The 18915-nt window shown below is 50.6% G+C and overlaps 1 protein-coding gene across 2 annotated transcripts in view; it reads left to right on the top strand.

Moving 5' to 3' along the window:
• Positions 1-8101: 8101 nt before the first annotated feature.
• The window catches only part of SLC24A3 (solute carrier family 24 member 3), a 98510-nt gene continuing 87696 nt past the window's right edge, over positions 8102-18915 (top strand). For both annotated transcript variants that reach the window (XM_030944342.1, XM_030944343.1), the window contains exon 1: positions 8102-8149. The gene's annotated coding sequence lies outside the window, so the exon portion shown is untranslated. The remainder of the gene's footprint in view (positions 8150-18915) is intronic.

Here is an 18915-nt window from a genome sequence, read left to right on the forward strand (position 1 = left end):
GGAGTTCGTTTCACCACAAACTAACCCTCTTTGAAGTAGGGATTGACTGTGCTGCTTTTCCAGCACTGCTCCTTTACACGGAATCACTTAGGTAGGAAAAGCCCTCTAAGACCATCGAGTCCAACCATTCCCACAAGGCTTTTAAATCCCACCAGGGATGGGGATTCTGACACTGCCCAGGGCAGCCTGTCCCAAGGCTGGACAGCCCTTTCCATGAAAATATTTTTCCTAATACCCCTCCTAAACCTCTCCTGGCAGAACTTGAGGCTGTGTCCTCTCGTGAGGGTCTCCCTGGCAAGTGCCAGCTCTGGGCAGTTCAATGCCACAGCTCCTCAGGAGGAACAGCCCAGCTTGAGAGAGGTGTTACATGAAAAGGGATTTGAGGAATAAGTCTAGGGCTCACAGACTTCCCTGGCTGGCAGCAGAGCTTGTTGTTTGGGCTGGATGTGCTGGCTGGTTCCTGCCGGCCGTGATAACGTGTTGGGAATTGGGAACAGCAGTGTTGGGAGCCAGCCTGGGATTATCAGCTCCTTGCAGGGCTGCTGCCCTCTTCCCTGTGGCTAAAAGTGCCAGAAGGGTTGTGCTGCATGCTGAAAAAGTGCTGGAAACAGGAACTCTTTAAAACAGAGCAGAACTTTTGCACTTGGATATTCATTTCTGAGAGACTTTGGAAATAAAATTTAATTTTACGATAAAGATTTGAAACAAATTTGGCTAAATTGCAGATACATTCATGCCTGAGAACTGGTGTCAATCTAGTTAAACAAAATAGTAATGTATGTCAGAGTGTAGTTGTTTTATGTAGGTCAGGCCATGCCACTTGGGAAAGTGGCAGAGTGTTGCTTCAAACTGTCACCTCCTGACATCTGAAGCACATTGTGTGTCAGAACCTGGGCCAATATTTTGGCTAAATTAGGTGTCATTGAGGAGACAGCAAGGAGCTTTCTTTCTTTTCCTTCTTTCTCTTTTCTCTTTTCTTTTCTTTTCTTTTTTCTTTTCTTTTCTTTTCTTTTCTTTTCTTTTCTTTTCTTTTCTTTTCTTTTCTTTTCTTTTCTTTTCTTTTCTTTTCTTTTTTTTTCTTTTCTTTTTTTCCTTTCCTTTCCCTTTCCTTTCCTCTTTCCTTTTCCTTTCCTTTCCTTTCCTTTCCTTTCCTTTCCTTTCCTTTCCTTTTCCTTTCCTTTCCTTTTCCTTTCCTTTCCTTTCCTTTCCTTTCCTTTCCTTTCCTTTCCTTTCCTTTCCTTTCCTTTCCTTTCCTTTCCTTTCCTTTCCTTTCCTTTCCTTTCCTTTCCTTTCCTTTCCTTTCCTTTCCTTTCCTTTCCTTTCCTTTCCTTTCCTTTCCTTTCCTTTCCTTTCCTTTCCTTTCCTTTCCTTTCCTTTCCTTTCCTTTCCTTTCCTTTCCTTTCCTTTCCTTTCCTTTCCTTCTCCCTTCCTTTCCTTCTCCCTTCCTTTCCTTCTCCCTTCCTCCTCCTCCCTTCCTTTCCTCCTCCCTTCCTTTCCTCCTCCCTTCCTTTCCTCCATGACATTACCAAACAGTGGCTGTCAGACCCCAATATTTGCTGTGTCTGGAGTGCTGAAGGACTCAGTGACCAGAAGCGATGGAGCTGCTTCCCCAGCAGTGTCCAAGAGCTCTCCCACAGCAGCTCTCCCTTCCCACTGGGACATTTTTGGGTGCCTGTGCTGGTTTGCATTACGCTGATGCCTCACTAGATGTCTCCAGGAGCAACCTGAGATTCATTGCCTGATAAATCCGGGGCTGGAACTGAGTCCAAGCAGGAGCTGGCTTGTTTGCATGCTGACACTGCCTCTCCTGGAAATGAGAACCCACCTCTGCAGCATGCTTTGTTGCTGAGAACTGTGACAAATTCTGTCATGTAACACATTTATAGAAAGAGAGGTGAGGGTTAGGGTTAGGATGTCCCTGCTGGGCAGGGGGAAACACCCCAAGGAACTCTCTCTTGGTCTTCTGTCACCCCAGGGAGGTTTCACTCACAGTTCAGGATGCCAACAAAGCTTCCTACATAAACTACTCCTCCATCTTCTCCTCTATCTGGAAATGAGGAAAATAAATGGTAAGCAATAAACCATATCTCTGCTCACAGGAAGGATGATCACAGCTTCCTTCCAGTGACTTTAATAATTAAGCCAGTGTGGCTGGGCCAGTAAGTTCAGCTCCCTCAGCCAAGCAGCAGCACTTCTCCTCCTTGTAATTGTGAATTATCTCAGGGAGCTGCAGCCCTGCACTCCGATTGCATCAGCTCATGTGTGAAGTGCTGATGAGCTGGTTTCAGATAGGGACCCAGAGAGAGTCCCAGGGATCTCAGGGAGCTGTGTACAGGAACTTCCAGTGCTAAGGGAACAAACAATGCTGGAGGCTCTTGCACCTCTCCTGCAGACTGTGTGCTCCTCTCCTGCTGGCAGTGGCCCTTTCCAGCCTTCCCTAAATCCAGGCACGCTGCTGGGAGGGTGGAGGGGAAGGAGGAAAGGAACATTTATCTGCTGTCTGAAGGGAACTCACACAGAGTGGCCTGGGAGAGGCCACTGGAATCACCCCAGGGCAGCCCCCTCTGCAGAGCTGAGGTCATGGAAACCCTGGAGGGGTCACAGGCTCACAGGCTGGTGCTGCTCAGTCCTTATGAGAGACCTGGTGATGGTCAGAGCATGCCCCTGGCAAGCCCAAGGACATTCCCAAGCTGAGGAACTGACCAGAGCTCAGGAAGGAGGCAGGGCTGCCATTCAGGGCACGAGGAGGAGCAGTGGGCTGGCAGGAGCAAGGTGCTGGTTTGCTGGATGTGTCCCCTTTGTGGTGGGCAAAGCCTCTCCCCTGTGCTTGCCATGGCATCCTCCAGAGCTGCCCAGTGTGATGGTGCTTTTCAGAGCATCCCTCACAGTCAAGCCACTGGGGAGGAGTCCAGCAGTTAAAGGGGGGCAGAAGCTTTGGTGATGATCCAAGATTTATATTAGATTTCATGGTCCTTTTTTGTTTTCTCAGACTTTTACGAGCTGTAAACTGTGAGCTCTGGATATACCAATGTTAGGATTCATTCTGACACTGCTATTTTCAATATTTACACAGCTACCCATCCTTCTTCTGCATTTCTGAATTTCTGTTTTGGCTTCAGAAACATCTTCCTGTGGCAAAGGGTCCTCCAGGGCAATTTCACTGCATGTAATAGGGTTTCATTTGCATTTGTTTTGAATTGTCTGCCCTTTAATTTTATTAAGTGTTGCTTTTTTTGTTCCAGTGCCATCAGGCAGGTAGAAGAGCAGAGCTTTCCTCTGGAGCAGTTGTTATTGCCTGGGCTTTCCCAAGGTGGGATGTGCACACACACACACCACCAGCCCACAGAAGGGCAGGACAGCCCATAAGGGGACACAGAATCACTCTGTTTGTAAACCTGACCATTGATTGCAGAGCAAACAGGCTGCTGGTGAAAGAAAAAAAAGAAAAAAAAAGCAAAGTGTCATCCTGAGGCATTCAGCAATGAGCTATGCAAGGCACAGCCTCAAACCACAGGAAGCCCTCATATCCCATGAAGTAATAAATATTTTTCTATAAATACCAGCGTTTTTATTGCCTCTTTCATCCCGAAAGAACCCTAGTTGGCTTTTATGCACTGCATACTCAATTTGGTAATTGCTTCTCGCCACTGAAGCACAAGATATTCCCAAAGATTCAGCAGTAGCAGAGGGATAATTGCTGGGACAAGCAGCTCCAACAGGGGAGGGCTGTCCTGCTCCATCCTGCCTCTCTGGCTCCTACCCCACTGGCTTTGGTAAGAGAAAACAGCACCCAAAAAGAGGGCTGCAGGAGAAAATACCTCCAAGCCTCAAAAAGGGACAAATACACATACAAATACAGGGTATACAGCTTCTTTAGTCTGTTTGCTCATACGTGTATTTAGTTGTGAATCGAGAAGAGAGGATGTGGGAAGCTTTGGAAAAGTCTGTCTAGGAAAGGGTACAGACCAGAAAAGGAGTGAGCAAGCTGGATGCTACTGCTTTCCTTTGACTGCCAAAGACCCCAAACCCTCTGGCAGAAGGAGAGCCAGAAACCAGCTCTGTCACAGCCCAATTTGTTTTCCCAGAGAGCTGAAACACGGCGAGTGTGTCCCCTCTGCTCCCTCCTGTACCACAGGCCTCCCTGAAATCCTGAGCTCACCACAGAGCCTGTGAGTACAAACACTTTGGTTCAAGCTTTTCAGAGAGAGGAGAGAGCTGCCAGCCTTCAGGAGGAGGACACCCAGCTTCATCCAAGGCTGTGACCTTAAGCTGTTTTATCTAAGCAGATGCAAACTTATTTAAATAAGTTCTTAAACAAAACGGGAACAGGCGTAGCCTAAACTCCTGTAAACTATTTTTACATTAAAATCGCATCAGCTGGGCAGCCTTTTGAACCAGCCTGAACCTGGAGTACGGGTGTGTGTGACTGGGAGGAGGTTTGTCCTCACTGCAATGACATCCAGGTGCTCCCTGGGCTCCCTTGGGGCATGGCTGGCTGGATTTGCTGAAACCAGCTCATTCACATGGGCAGCTCTGTTAAAAATAGGTTAGAAACTGTTGTTAAATAGTTGATAATTGTTAAGCATGTACTGTTAGTTTGGTTGTTATATGTTTAAAAGGGGTTAAAAGGGTAGTTGTTAGAAATAGGTACTACTGTATTACACACAAGTAAAGCCAACCTGGACAGAACTGTAATGGGCCAATCAAGTGCCTAAAACCTTCATGCAAATGAAGGATCCAAAAAGAGACCAATCCAAAAAGAGACCAATCCAAAGGGACAGAAAACAGGATAAAAAGGGCCATCTGACCCAGGGAAGCAGTGCAGCTCCCCCTGGAACCTCGGGGACACGGCTGCTGAAGAAGCCCCAGCACCGGTGCTGCAGCATCCTTGATGGGAACGCTCCTGCTTGGCCCACAAGCCCCCTTTCTTGAGGCCTTTCTTTTTATTATAATATAAAAAAAAATATTGAATAAATAAATAAACGCTGAAAAAATAAATGCTGAAATCACCTTAGTACTGGGAGTCTGTTCTTGTTTTTAACAGCTCTAGCTGGGAGCAGGGCACTTGGGGAGGCTTTCAGCTCACTGAGCAGGCAGGAAGGAGAGAGCAGTGGCAATCAGCAGCGTGTTTAATTGCATCCTCTCTGTGGCTTGCAGAGGATGCATGAGTGTGTCTAAGGTTTGTGGCTTGAACAGCAAGTTTAAGCCAGCCCCTCTTACCTCACAGGAGAGCCAACCATGCCAAGCCACTCTCGCTGCTGCTTTTAACCTGGAACTGGAGCTCGGCCACAGCCCTGGCACCGAACTGCTCGGGGAGGAGGAACAAGCAGCAGCACACCCCTGACGTGAGGGCGCAGCTTTCCATGTAGGCAGACACTGGCAGGGAGGGAACAGGAGCTGTGATGCAAAGGCAGGGCCCAGGGCTGGAATCTAAGGCAGGGAACCCTCCTGCTGTCCTCTGAGACCCAGCCGGAGTGTCTCCACAGCAGTTCCCTGTGTGCGGAATGCAGCAGCAGTGAGACTTGGTGATTCTGTCATGCAGGTGCTCTCAGCCCCAGCCTCATGGTGCCCCTGTCCATGTTTGGCCAAGGCTCCAGTGCCACTTCAACCCTCCAAACTGGCTTGGGATGCTGCCCGCCAGCTGGGGATCACCCTCACTGGTAGCTGGATTCTGCCCGGCCAATGCGCATCGATTGTGCTCTGCTTAAATCCCAAATAGTTTTCTCCGGGGTTGAAAGCTCTTTGTGAGCATAATCTGCAAGTCCAAACAGAAGAAAAATCTCTGTTTGGTCTGAAGCTCAGAACTTGGCGTGGCTTGCAGGGGAAGATGCCAAGTACGCGAGGGCTGTTTGCTCTCCTTGCAACAGTCACGGCTGCTCCTCAGCTCTGCTAAGGCACATCTGGCTGTCATCTCTGCACATCTGTATCCTGTGATTTACTGCGTTTTCTCCCAGTACTTTATGTGGTTTTGCACTGTGGAAGGAACAAAAGCACATCTTTCTGCCCCTCTGAGAGCCAGCTCTGTGGGAACCTTCCAAGGGCCTCTCTCTAGAGCATCCATGGCCCTCCGTGGAGAAAGCTCTGTGTGGCACCAAGCGTGGCAGAGGTGCCACAAAACAAACCCTGTAATGCTCATCAGCATGCTAGTCTTGTCTGGTCTTCAGCAGTTTTTTTTTTTTTTCTGTGCAGAAAACTCCTGTAGAAGGTAGATATAGAGTGTTTCTTTCAGAAGAGTAACATCCACCACGGTGTTTCCACCACCTTCTGTTTCTTCCAGCAGACGGAGCTGCTCAAAGCCTGTTCCACCCACACACCAGTTTATCAGTGGGAGAGAAGAGGGAATTCTCCTGTCTTCTGCTCCCCAGAAAAGCACATGCTTCAGGAGCTAGTACTCACTACACTAGTAAGGCATTCTTGTGATTCTGAGTGGGAAATTTGTTCCTGAGCTTCTCCATTCTCAAGACAGTGAGCTCTCATCTGGTATTTACAAGCAGCCCTGCAAAGGGACCAGAGGAGACCTATGATGGAGGCACAAGTAATGACTCTCAGGGTCTCATTTTCAAGAAGTTATAGACTTCAAAGGGACATTTAAATTTAAAGGGAGTACTTTGGAAGCACTGTCACGGTGCTCTGTTGTGCCAGCAATGGGAACTTTCACCCCTAAGCTTCCCTCACCCATGACTGCTTTCCCATGGCATCAGTTGGTGACAGTCAGGACCTCTTTCCTCATCTGGAGTGACTTGCTGTAGTGTTTGACAGTGCTGCAGGTTTCAGAGTTGTTTACCATGGGATAAAACCTGCCCTGCCAGGGGGAAGGGAGTGTGTCCTACCCGGAAAAAACACAAACCAAAACAAAACCCTTCTTCCATAGTTACATCCTAGGCCAGTTCTCAGCTCCGTTTACTGTCTGGGTGGGAGCTGGCTCTGCCTACCCTGGGCCAACAGAGACATCTGTGTTGTTAATGTTGTGTGTAGGAGCATAAGCAGTGGATGTGTAAGAGTAGAGTTGGAAACCAACATCCTGGTCAAGTTCAGAGCTGGCAGAAACTCTTTCAGGAGTGGGTGAGTGCACGTAATTTGTTGCTGCCTCAGAATGAGACTGTTTTCATTGAGAAAGGTTGGTAACTGACCAGAGCTATTGACAGTGATGTTTACTTTCATTTCAGTCTGTGTCGAGCGTGCCATGGCAGCTCTTGGGGAGCAGTCAGACCTTGGTAACAGAGATATTTGTTCTGCTGTCCTATTCATCTCAGCTGAAGGTGGCTCTCCAGCTGAAAAGGTTGATTGCTTGTGAAACTCCAGGGCCCCTCCTGGATGATGGTGTGTCTCCACAAGTGTGGGCCCTGCAGGGGCAGCTGTTCCCTGGTGTGTGCACAGCTCTCCGGGCTCAGCACAGCCTCTAGGCGCTTGTGTCAATGTTCCAGCAGCAATTACGACATTACAAGAAAGGGGGGAAGAAAGGTTCTGGCTGGCCCAGGTTTCTCGAGCACAGCAGCCCCAGCAGAGGAGGGCTGGGGTGGCTGTGTGTGGGCTGTCCGGGTGGCACAGCTCTCCAGAGATGTGTGAGTGGCGTGCCAGGGTGCCCGGCAGAGTGATGAGAGGCAAGAGGGCTCACACAGGACCGGGACGAAGGGCAGGTGAGTGCTCACCCGGCAAAAAGTTCCGAGTGTGAGAGGGGGCGCTGGGGCTTTTCTCTGTCCAACACTGCACAGGCCGTAGCCCAGGCGGTGATGCCGAGAGGTCCGGAGCAGTGGCGGGAGGTGCGGTGGGTGCGATGGAGCGACGCCGAGCGCAGGCGATGCCCAGCCAGCCCAGGGACCCGCAGGCAGCCGAGAGCGGGCACCGCGCCGCTGTTGAGCCCGCTCTGAGCGCTGCCCGAGGAGGGGCCGAGCCCCGCCGGCCCCGCCGCCGCCGTGCGGCCCCCGCCCCGTCCCGCCCGCGGTGGGCGGGCGGAGGCGGCGCTGCGGCGCCCGGCGGGGCTCGGCGCGGCGCGGGGAGCGGTCGGAGCGCAGCGGAGCGGCCGCGATGGGCGCCCCGGGCACGGCGGCGGAGCGGCGGCGGCGGCGGCTGCTGCGGGGGCAGCGCTGCGCGCTGTGCTCGCTGGCCCTGCTGGCCCTGCTGCTGGCCGGCTGCGCGGCCGGGCGCGGCGGTGAGTGCGGGGCCGCGGCGGGGGGCAGCGGCCGGGCCAGCCCAGCCCGGCTGCGGAGCGGAGGGCGGCGCCGCGGGGGCCGGGGCTCCCTCCCCTCACGGGGTCCGCGCCGGGGCTCCTTCCCTCACAGGGTTCGCGCCGGGGCCCTCCCGAGCGCCGCGGCGTTGCGCGCCGGGAGCGGCCGCGGGAGCGGCGTGAAACTTGGCGGAGCTCGGCGTGCGGAGCAGGGCCCGCCCGCCCCGGGGGTCCCGGCGGGCACCGAGTGCCCGGAGCCCTCCTGCGGAACCCCGGGGGTGCCCTGCCCGCCGCGCTCGGGCTGCGCGGGGGGCGGTGGGAAGCGGTTCGCGTTGTTGCTCTGCGGAGCCCCGAATGTAAGCAGAATTTAGGCAAGGCTTATTTGCCTTTAAGGAAAGAAGAGCGTACGCCTCCGTGACTCGAATTTGCTTTTTGAATAAACAGACGTGTCTGAAGGGTTTCACGGTGTCCAGCATGGTGTGAGGAATGCTCTGATGTTCAGAGAAGAGCACAAACACCAGCTACGGCTTGAACACTGTGTTTCTTGTGGAGTATTACGATGTTGGGATGTGTTTTTAAGATTCGGGACTTTTATGCCCTCAATTTAATCGAATTGTCTTTTTTTGGTTTTTCACATGTCTTCTAAAACTTGCGCTTTTTCTTACAAACGTGATGATTGCTTCCAAGAAGTAAGGCCAGGAAAAACATGAGCGTCGTTGTAAGTAAACAGGAGTTTATGTATGTACTGAGGTACGTTCAGGTCTGCCAGCAGGAAAGATGCAGATGTGTGACACCAATATCCATCCTTCCTTTTCCTAAACTTCAAAGGCTGCTGGTGAGAAAGGTTGTGGTGCTGGGACCACACCTGTGCTCTCTTCCCCCTTCCTGTCAGCGGAAAGATGAAGAGTGCGCTCCTCTCTCTTGAGTGCAGTGCTCCTTCTCATCCTGTGTTTTGGGGTCCCTGTGTGTGCAGAAGGAGCTCCATCTGCTGTAGGGGCTGGTGCCACAGGTGCCTTTGTGCTCTGCCTGAGCTGCCGGAGCGTTCCCCAGCTGCTGCAGCAGACTTGTGTCAGGGCTCTTACTGCTTTGCTTCAGTTTGGGAGCCTGTTGTGATCAGAGTTTGCTCAGAGTTAATCTGTGAGGTGAGGAGTGGCATTTGCCACGCAGAGCCAGGAGTGACAGGGAGAAGAACCATGTCACAGGTGGAAGTTTTCCACAGCATCCACTGCATCCGCTGTCGCTGCATGGGCCCAAAGTGAGTGGGCTCTCAGGGAGCCTTGGATACAGCCTGATGCTCTCCAGCATTTGTGTTGTGCTCAGGAGGTGGAAAGGTGTATTTCTGTGTAGTTGCTTCAGTATTTTTCCCACGTAAAAGCAGCATTTAGGATCCACAATATAAACTTTTGACTAGACTGCGGTGCTTTTGTGTCGACTGGCATCTCTCTGCTGCTCTGGCAGGAGGCTCTGGGGTGGTTCTCACTGCATGCTGTTTGGAGTGCATGTGGCATATGCAGCTCCCAACATCCTTGATGCCAGAGGGATTGATGGCAGTGTGAAGCTGGGCACAGGCTTGCCCGGGGTGCTGCAGTGACTGCTGCTCCATCACCTCTTTGCATGATGCATGCTCATTTTGAGTGCTGCTGTTTTTCTTCATCAGTCCCCTTCCCCTCAGGCACTGTTTCAGCCATGGCCTGGATCTGGAGGAGCCAGGCTTTTGGGATCACTGCAGACCTGTGTGTGTGTGCAGAGGGTGTTTGTGCCAGAGCCTCCTTGTGAGGTGTGTGTGCTGGCATGTCTCCACAGGAAACAGGCAAGAGGCAGGTAACCACAGCAGCCTAGTTGCTCCATCTGGAGCAGGCAACTCTAGGGGACAGGGTATGAGCTCTGGGATTCTGCTCTGGTAGCTCCCCCTGCTTCTCTAAGGGCCTTAATCAAAGCTCTCCATGTCTCCTTTGGCTGGGTCTCGAAAATAAGGCTACTTTGTGAAGTGAGTTTGAGATCTCCTGATGCTAAATGATGTGTAATAACAAAGCGTTAAAAAATTTTAGAATTCTGTGAGGCTCATTCCAATGATCTCTCTATCCCACAAGGGTCAAGCTTTTGGAATTAGATATGGTGCTAAGAAGAAATCCAAGTTCACAGTTTGCCTGGGCAGTGATCGTACAGCTGGGGTGCCCCTTTCTCGCTTGCTGGCAGTGTAAGTCTGTGGTTGTGCTCTGGCATTAAGGAGGTCACACTGGTAACTGAGAGATGTAACTGAGACCAAACACAGCCCTGCAGACCCCAGATCCAGCTGCCAACCTCTGGCTGCCCGACTGCCACCCGCACAGAAAGGATTGAACAAAGTGTGAAGTTGGTTTTATTTTTTTCCCCCCCCTTCTTTATCCCCCCCATCAGTCTGACTCGAATTCTCTATTCTAAAGAGAGGGAGGAGTGGAGACTTCATTATATGAGACTGCCTTCTAAATTCTAATGATTCAGGTTTTTCAAGGGAGGCTTCTGAGTCAGGCCTTTTACCAGTTTGCTGCCACGGACAGCAGAAATAGCAGGGGCATCAGTCAGTGGGATTTTTCTCTTCTTCTTTGTGTCTGTGTCTTTGGCAGGATGGTGAGGAAAAGCTGGGTCTGATTCTGCAGCCCTTACTCATGGGGATGGGCACATCCAAGCACATGGAGTTGCCTGCGTGATTCAAGTGTGGAAGATTCAGGTTTCTTTTAAGTCTTGTTTTAACTTGATGTGAGTGAAGTGTTCAGCATGGTGGAGCAGGGCCCGCCAGATGCGTTTTGACTGGCTCTGAGACTTACCCTAAAAACGAAGCTCAGGCTGTTTTTCACAGGGCTGGTATTTGCCCGCTCCTTGTGGGCTGTGGTGTGTTGAAAGCATCCATGTCATGAAAGCACACTCTTAGAAAGCCTCTGAGCAATCCTGGGTGGTGTGGTGAGAGATGGGGAGCAAAGATCCCAGGGCACGTCCGCCTTCCACCCCTGTGCTGGCTGGAATGAGCCACGTAGGCTGTTTGCTCCTGACCGCTTTGTCACAGGCCCTGCCTCAAAGGGCTTTTCCTTACTGATCTCCTTCCTGCCAAAATAACACAGAAGAACCTTGGTGGGACAGATCCCGCTCCTCTAGCTGAGAGTTAAAGTGAAAACTCCCTGATTGGAGTGTTTTGGTTTGTGCGAACCAAGAAACCCAAACCGAACTTTAGAGGTCACGCAATGAAAGCACTAAAGCAGTTGTTTTCCTCACTTCTTCAGTGGAGTGTAATCCTAGCTTCAGCCTGAGTAATCCTAGCCCAGATGTATTGCTGTAATCGTTGGACCCCTGGATATGGGAATTTACCCTCACAAACTCGGGAGAGGCATCAGGCCAGAGCGTGGTATGTGACCTCTTTGGCAGGGAGCGTGTTTGGCCTTGCAGGAAATGACTTGTTCATTTATTTAGTACTTGTTCAAGGTCCTGCACCCACAGCTGACTGAGACTGAGCCCTTGTGTCGAGCAGCTTGGAGAGCAGCAGGGATGGGACATGCAGTGCTGCTTGCAGGGCTGATGGGACCTGACCAGAAGCAGCTTCAGGTGCCAGCAGAGCAGGGCTTGCACACCTGGCTGTGCCTGGAGAACTGCCTTCAGAACTCCCCTATCTCAGGGTCTGTGTGCAGCCCACTTCATTGAAGTGCTGTGGGGGTGCCAGGCCTCATGCCAGGCTGGCTGGCTTGCCAAGGCTGAGGTGGGCTCTGGCACAGCACCTGGAACCACAGGGTCGGGGTGCTCAGGATGCTCAGGAGCTCTGGCTGCAGCAGGGTGTGAGGGCAGAGGGCTGCTGGCTGCCCCAGCTGCTCAACAGCACAGAGAACACCAGGCTGGCAGAGGGTGAGTTGCAGAAGGCCTCAGCAGCTGATGTTCCTTTGGCTTGTGCTGCACACCTGCCTGTGCTGATGGAGCTGTGCGGGCTCAGTCCTGCCCTGTCCCTGGATTTTGGTTGCTCCTGCCCTCATTGGTGCCTCCTGCCTGGGCTCTGGCATGGTGGTGGCCCTTAGCTGAGCCTTTCCAACAGGCTAACCCAGCAGAAAACTAGCCCAGGATAAATAAAGGAGGTTTATTGCCAAATCAGCACACTGAGATGACTTGGTGAGGGGACATTACCAGAGAGCCCTTGGGTGGTGGCTGTGGTCAGAACAGCAGAGCTCATGAGGAGAGGTGGGCATGCTTGGTTGGTTCTGTCCCAGCCTTGTCCCAGTACTTCCTTCCTGCTGCTAATCTTCAGTAGTCCATAATTAGAAAAGGCAGGCTGGTCACACTGTCCATTTTTGGTCAGAGATGCTCAAAAGACTTGGCTGAACCTGTCCTATATTCATGTGGCAGGTATTTGTGCCTGCATCCTCTTGGGAGGAGACAGACATTAAAAGAAGTCTGTGCTGGTGTGGGACAGGGTCATTTAGGAGATCGGCATCCAGCCCCACAGCTGGAAACTCCCCTCACCCTGGACCTGACCTGCTTCTAGGTGTCAGCCTGTCCCAGGGTACTTCACTCTGTTTTGTCTCTGTTCTTTAAATTGATGGCAACTCTCTGGTAGTTAGGAAGATCACTGGGTTTTTTCTGGTTTCTGTTCCTTTGGAGTGGTTTAAGTTTCCCCCTTCTGGACTTCCTGTTGACGAGCATAGACAATTTAATTTTCATAAATCCTTCCCAAATAATAAAAGCTGAAGAAAACAGCCAGGTTTCGTGAAAACTGAGCCTGAAAATATCAGAATTTTGTGGTTTGGAATGGAAACCACGTGAGGTTCACAGGAGTGCAGGGTCTGAGGGATGCACCTTAGGGTCCAGTGCAGCATCTTTGTGGTGGGAGCTGTACTGTGCTGTGCTCTCTCTCCCAACTCCTTTCACAGCCCACAGCTGAGCTACAGCAGCTCAATTTTACAAACAAATTTAGAGAGTTTAAAGCTTTTACTCTTTTTCTAGCCATGCCTTCCTTGCCCTTCTCTAGACCAGTCTTTAGGCTTTGGAGGAGCACTGGGGATGTTGAAAAGCTTTGTTCTGCTCTGGGTTTTATCAGCAGGAGCCAAGTCAGACCGATGCCAAAAGCTACTGGTAACCTCATCCTAATTTTCTTTCCGCTGCTGTGGCTTCTTGGGCAGGAGTGGTCAGGCATGCCCAGGTGTGGGCAGCGTGTTCCAGGCCCTTCCATGCTAATCATCCCTTCCTGCAGACATGCTCTCAGGAGAGCAGGGCTGCGCGGTGAGTAAATCCTTGTGGCTGCTCGGCATTACTCACAGCATCAAAGGGAAGGCCTGTGGAAACAAGGTGGTAAATGTGTGTAATTTGCAGCTCGTGAATGGGTTCTTGGCTGACCCTACAGGGATGCAGGTGTTCTGTCTCTCCTCCCTGTGGGATCCTTGCTGGACTGGCAGACTCCTGCAGCCCTGAGCAGCCTGTCCTCGTTACTTACTGCCAAGGGCACCTGGATGGGGAGTTTGCAGTGAGCTGGAGATCCCTCGGGGTTGGATCCCTCTGTCTTGTCCCATGGCAAGGTTCACATTCCCTCTGTCTTGTCCCATGGCAAGGTTCACATTCCCTCTGTCTTGTCTCTTGGCAAGGTTCACATCCCCTTTCCTTGCATCACCTCCTGCAGGAGGTCAGGTCTCCACAGCACTCAGCAAAGGAATGTTCAGGTGAGACTGAGCCCTGGTTTTGTCAGCTTGGGATCCATAGCTGTGGAGCTGCTGGGACAGTGAGATGGCCATGGGATGAGCCTGCTGTGCCCAGGAATTTGGGAGGGTGTTGAGGCCTCCATCACTTCTGGGAGGATGTTGTGGCTCCATCACTGATTTAGGAGACAGCTGAATCACAGGACCAGCTGTACCTGTGTGAGGCAGGTGCAGTCCCTGTGTCTGTACTATCACATGGCTGCATTTCAGCTTCATGCTCGGATTTAAAAATAAAGTGGGCACAGTCTCTTGATGCTGAGCTTTTCTTTAGAACCAAGCTGAGAAGACTCTGGAAATAACAGGATTTCACAGTGTGCTTGATTGTTGGAGGGAAAAGAAGGGAAGGGAGTGGGATGGGATGTTGTATCCAGCAGAAAGGGCTGGACTCCAGGCCAGAATAAAGACTGAAGCTTGAGGTGAACTGGAGATGTTTAAGCTGGGTTTTTCTTGCTTTCTTTCTTTTTGGTTTGTTTGTTTGTGGGTTTTTGTTTTGTTTTCCTTTTTAGGTTTGATGTTTTGTTTTTGTGGGGTGGGGTTGGTTTTTTTTTGTATTCCTGGGACTAGGAGCGTTGGACCAAGGACTCCAGGGAAAGGTCTGGGCCTTGTTCTTCTGCAAGAAGAGAGGCATTGAAGAGGAGTCCAGATGTGGTGTCCAGGGAGAAAGCTGTGTGAGACAGTACTTGCTGGGACTTTATTTGCCTTTTATGGACTCTTTTGGCTAATGTGGAATGTCATCTGCCTATAAGCCTTGCCTGTGGGAAGCAGATGGTCCCCAGGTCCTGGCTGGGACCTGGGAATGGCCTGGAGGAGAAGAGGGGAGCAGGGTGTGTCTCCAGCTGCATCTCGTGCCCCACATTCTCCTCTTGCTCAGCTCTGCAAGGCCAGGGCACAGGTCCCGTGTCGGTGGATGTGAGTGTGTGTTGGGAAGGGGAAATATCTTCTTTTAGTGGGGGAAAAGCCCTCTGGGGCACAAAGGAGTGTCAGGTGGAGTTTGGAGGCATGGGTTTGGTTGTTTTGGGACGTTCCTGTGCTGAGCTGTGTCAAGTGCTGGGATGCACAGCCTGGCCTGACCTTGCTGCTCCGATGGTGTGTGCAGAGCTCAGCTCAGGGCTGGGTTTGTGTCCACAGGCAGTGGGGACCAGGGCTTGCCTTGCAGTGTGTCAGGTGCTGGGGTCCAGCTGGTTACCCCAGCCCTTCCTCACTCTGGCCTTTCCTCAGCCCCCGATCCTGCCAGGGGAAATGGGAGCAAGTGTGTCCGCAGCCTGCGTGGGAGGGAAACTGAGGCACGAGAGAATTTGTGGGGTTCTCCAGGCTCAGGAGTGACAGGTACCCAGGTGGAGCTCTGGTCCCCAAGTGTTCTGCCCTGTCCCTGTGGATTAGCCCTGGGAAGTGTGCCTGTCCCCGTGGTGGCTGAGGGATTGCAGAGCACAGCAGCAGGCATCACCTATCCAGTGAGAACTGCAAACAGATTTTAATGGTTCCATTGGGAAGGAGCTTGCTGAAGTCCAGGAAAAGAATCTTTTTGATATGCAAGCCAAAAACATGCTAACTGAGCTACAAACAACTGAAGGGTCTGCTATTAGAATCATCCTTATTCAGAGATAGACTCAAGTGGTTTTTTTTCCCTAAGATGGCCAGAACATCCTGTAACATAAAGCAGGAGGAGAAACGAGCCTTACATGGACATTCCTTTTTCCTCTGACAAGAACCTACCCTCCAACTCTCAGTGCACATATACATGGTAGTTGATTTGTGTGTTGTTGAGAGGATGGGGCAGAAAGAATCTCTTGTAAATGATTGCAGCAATTCACTTCAGAGAAACCTGGTCCCAGCCATACACAGCTTGTTGTTCAGCAGGTTCCATCAGCTGTGCTCACAGCAAGGTGCTGCTGGCTCTGTGCTCCAGCTGTGGGACAGCAGTGGCATGGCAGGAGAGGCAGGCAGCACTTAAAAACCACCCTCAAGTTAGTTAACTTTGCTGCTGGCTGTTGACAGAGTAAAACAAATTGAGTTTCGTGTTCTTTGGATTTGTTCTTGCGCTAAATCGGAGGAGGCAGCAAGTCAAGCTTGTTCAGAAGTGGAGGAGTTGTCCAAGAAAGTAACTGAGTAATGAGTAATGCAAAAGCCTCTTGAATGAAGAAATGATCCAAAGGGAGGTTGCAGGGGTGCCTGTCTCCACAGCAGAAGCATCTTTGTGGCCTCCTCTGGACTTGCTCCCACAGGTCCATCCATCCTTCTGGTGCTGGTGGAGCTGAATTCCAGGTGGGGCCTCACCAGAGCACTGCAATATTTTTAAAGCTTTGATCATCAGGCTAATTTTAAAAAATCCCCCAAAACGAAACCAGGCTTTTTGTTTTATTTTATGAAAACCATGTAGTGTCCAAGGGAAGCATGAGTTCTCTTCTTGCCCCCACTCAGTGGCCCTGGGGTGTGGGGGTGACAGAGCTGCTCAAGGGAGAGGGAGGCTGAGGACCTGGGGCTCTGGGGCTGGCATCTCAAATTGTTTAAATTGCCTCTGGTGGCACAGTGCCAGCTGACACCAGCTGAGAATCTGGACAGAACAACTTGTCCAAGGTCACCTCACGGGCTAAGAGTAGAGTGGTGGATTAAACCTGGGTCTGCAGTGTCTCACTTCGGGGTAAATAAAGAATAAAGTGCTTCTTGGAGGGTCTGCCTGGCTTAGAGCCTTATAAAGAAAGGACAGACTCAAACACTTGATTCTGGTATGATGTGGAGCGCTATCCTTTTCTTCCAGGACCTCTGGTTAAAAACAAAAATTTTTTTTTTCCTCTCTGTAGTGTTATTTATTTCCTTAAAACACTTTGTAGCATTCCAGGCTGGCTTCATTTCTCAGAGGAGTGCAGGAGTGCTGCTGGGGACTGGTACCTGCTGCCTTTGTGCCTGTCTTTTCCAGCAGGTAGGGAACATTCCCAGGTGGAAATAGTAAGAGTGTAGGTGCCAGTTTGGGCAGGGATTGCATCCATGTTATCTGCTTTTAAAGGCATTTCAGGGATCTGCTAAAGAGCCTCTACAAGCTTCAGCCAAGCCTTAGCACAGATCTCCCTTGAAAGGTTCAGCAGCTTTGTGCTCCTGAGCCACCCTGATAAGGACCAGTGCAAAATCTGAAGCCAGGGATAGTTTTTGATTGTTCTCTGTATTGATCTGTGGTGATTTATGAGGATGTGGATGTGTCCAGAAAGGCTTTCCCTTTCCCTCGTCCCTTTCCTCTCTTCCCTGACTACCAGATTTATTTCTAGATATGTTTGCTTACTCCTAATAAATGTAAGAAAGAGATGTCCTGAGGCTTATATATTTTAAATATATTGTATATATTTGCCTGTAATTAAGGTAGGATTAATTGCTTAAAATTGTGTATAAGGGCCTGTTATGAGATCAGCAGATAGGAGCATGGGATAAAATGCATAATGAATGCCATTATGTTATAAATAATGGACACAGCCAGTGTGCTGGCATCCCCGAAAGGTAATAGCTCTTTCAATATTTAATGGAGTGGCTACCTGAGGGAAAACACTCTCTGTCACTAAGGTGATTTTCAGCTTGGCTTGGGGACACACAGGTGGCTCTGAAGGAGGGCAGGAACCCCTGTGCAGTGGGGAGCACTGTTTGTGGTGACAGAGGGGTGTGGAGCCAGGCTTTCCACCAGGATGCTCGGTGGGGTGGGTGCTCCCTGCTGCTCTCAGAGCCACCAGATCCATGTGCTGGCCAGTGGCAGGGAACAGGACCACAGGCAACCTGCACCTTGCTCTCCCGTGTTAATTCCAGCTTGGTGTCAGGAACTGAGTTTTCCTGGGGAGGAAGGCACAGCATCAGTTACAGGCTGCCCTTCAGCCCTTTAGCACTGACAAGAATCATCTCGGGGGTTTTCTGAGCACATGCAGGAAAAGGGGAATTTCCAGTGCTCCCTCTGCCAGGCCTGGGTTCACACCTCTGTCCCCAGCTGCTCATTTCACAATTCCCAGCTCCTCCACACTCCTGTCCCACTGTATTTTATCCCTGTCCTTTCACTCTGTCCCTGCAGCTCTGCACTGCCTGGGAGGGCTGGCTGTCAGTGAATTTTCGCCATGTTAGGAGTGCTTTTGGGCAGCAAATCCAGACTTGGGACCAAACAGTGGGGTTAAATACCAGAGCCAGTGTCTTGTCTGGGGCTGAGGCTTGTCTCTGTTCCCCAAGTGCCTTTCCAGCTCTGTGGAAGCAGTAAATAACAGCAATTAAACAAATACCAATTACAGATTCGTGTGGTGGTGGTGCAGGGAAACACAAGGGGAAAGGAGATGTAGGGCAAAAGGACAGGAGAAATAGTCTTTTCATCCCTCATGCTTGTTTACTTTTATGCAAGATCCAGTTTTTTCATCAGCTTTTGTGGAGAAAAGCATGAACAAAAATCTCTCTTTTGTGATGTTTCCCCTATCATCAAGATACCAGAGTGGGAGCCAGGGCTTATGACAGTCTTTTTTTTTCCTTTTCTTTCTTTCCTGGGAGGAAAGGCTTGTTTTTAGTGCCCCATCCACTAAACCATGTTGCTCCAAGCCCTGTCCAGCCTGGCCTTGGACACAGACAGAAATTGTTCAGGCAAAGCTGCAAGGATGTCACTTTTCAATTTAACTAGGATAAAGTCATGGTTTTCCCTGTATTTTTTTGTTTTTTGGGGTTTTTTTTTGTTTGTTTATTTTGTTTGGTTTTTTTTTTTGTTTTGTTTTGTTTTGCACATTTTTATGGCATTTTCAGACTAAATTTAATTCTGCGGAATTCTGTTTAGCTAGAAGTGTAAAAGAGAGCGAACCAAAATGAAATATTTTATTCCACTAAAACATTTCATCTGACCCAAAACCGTCTTTCCTCCCACTGTGTCAGCTCAAAATTAGGAGAGAAGTTCATAAATGGGGGGGAAGGAGCAGTGACTGTTCAGCTCCTGAGCACAAACCCCAGGTATTCACCCCTGTCACAGGGGCTTGAAATGCAGTTTTGTTTTTTTCACTGCTTTTAAAAGTGAAAAACTGGGGTTTTTTTCACTGCTTTTAAAAAGATAAA

This window comes from Camarhynchus parvulus, chromosome 3, assembly GCF_901933205.1.
Source record: "Camarhynchus parvulus chromosome 3, STF_HiC, whole genome shotgun sequence".
Lineage (NCBI taxonomy): Eukaryota > Metazoa > Chordata > Aves > Passeriformes > Thraupidae > Camarhynchus > Camarhynchus parvulus.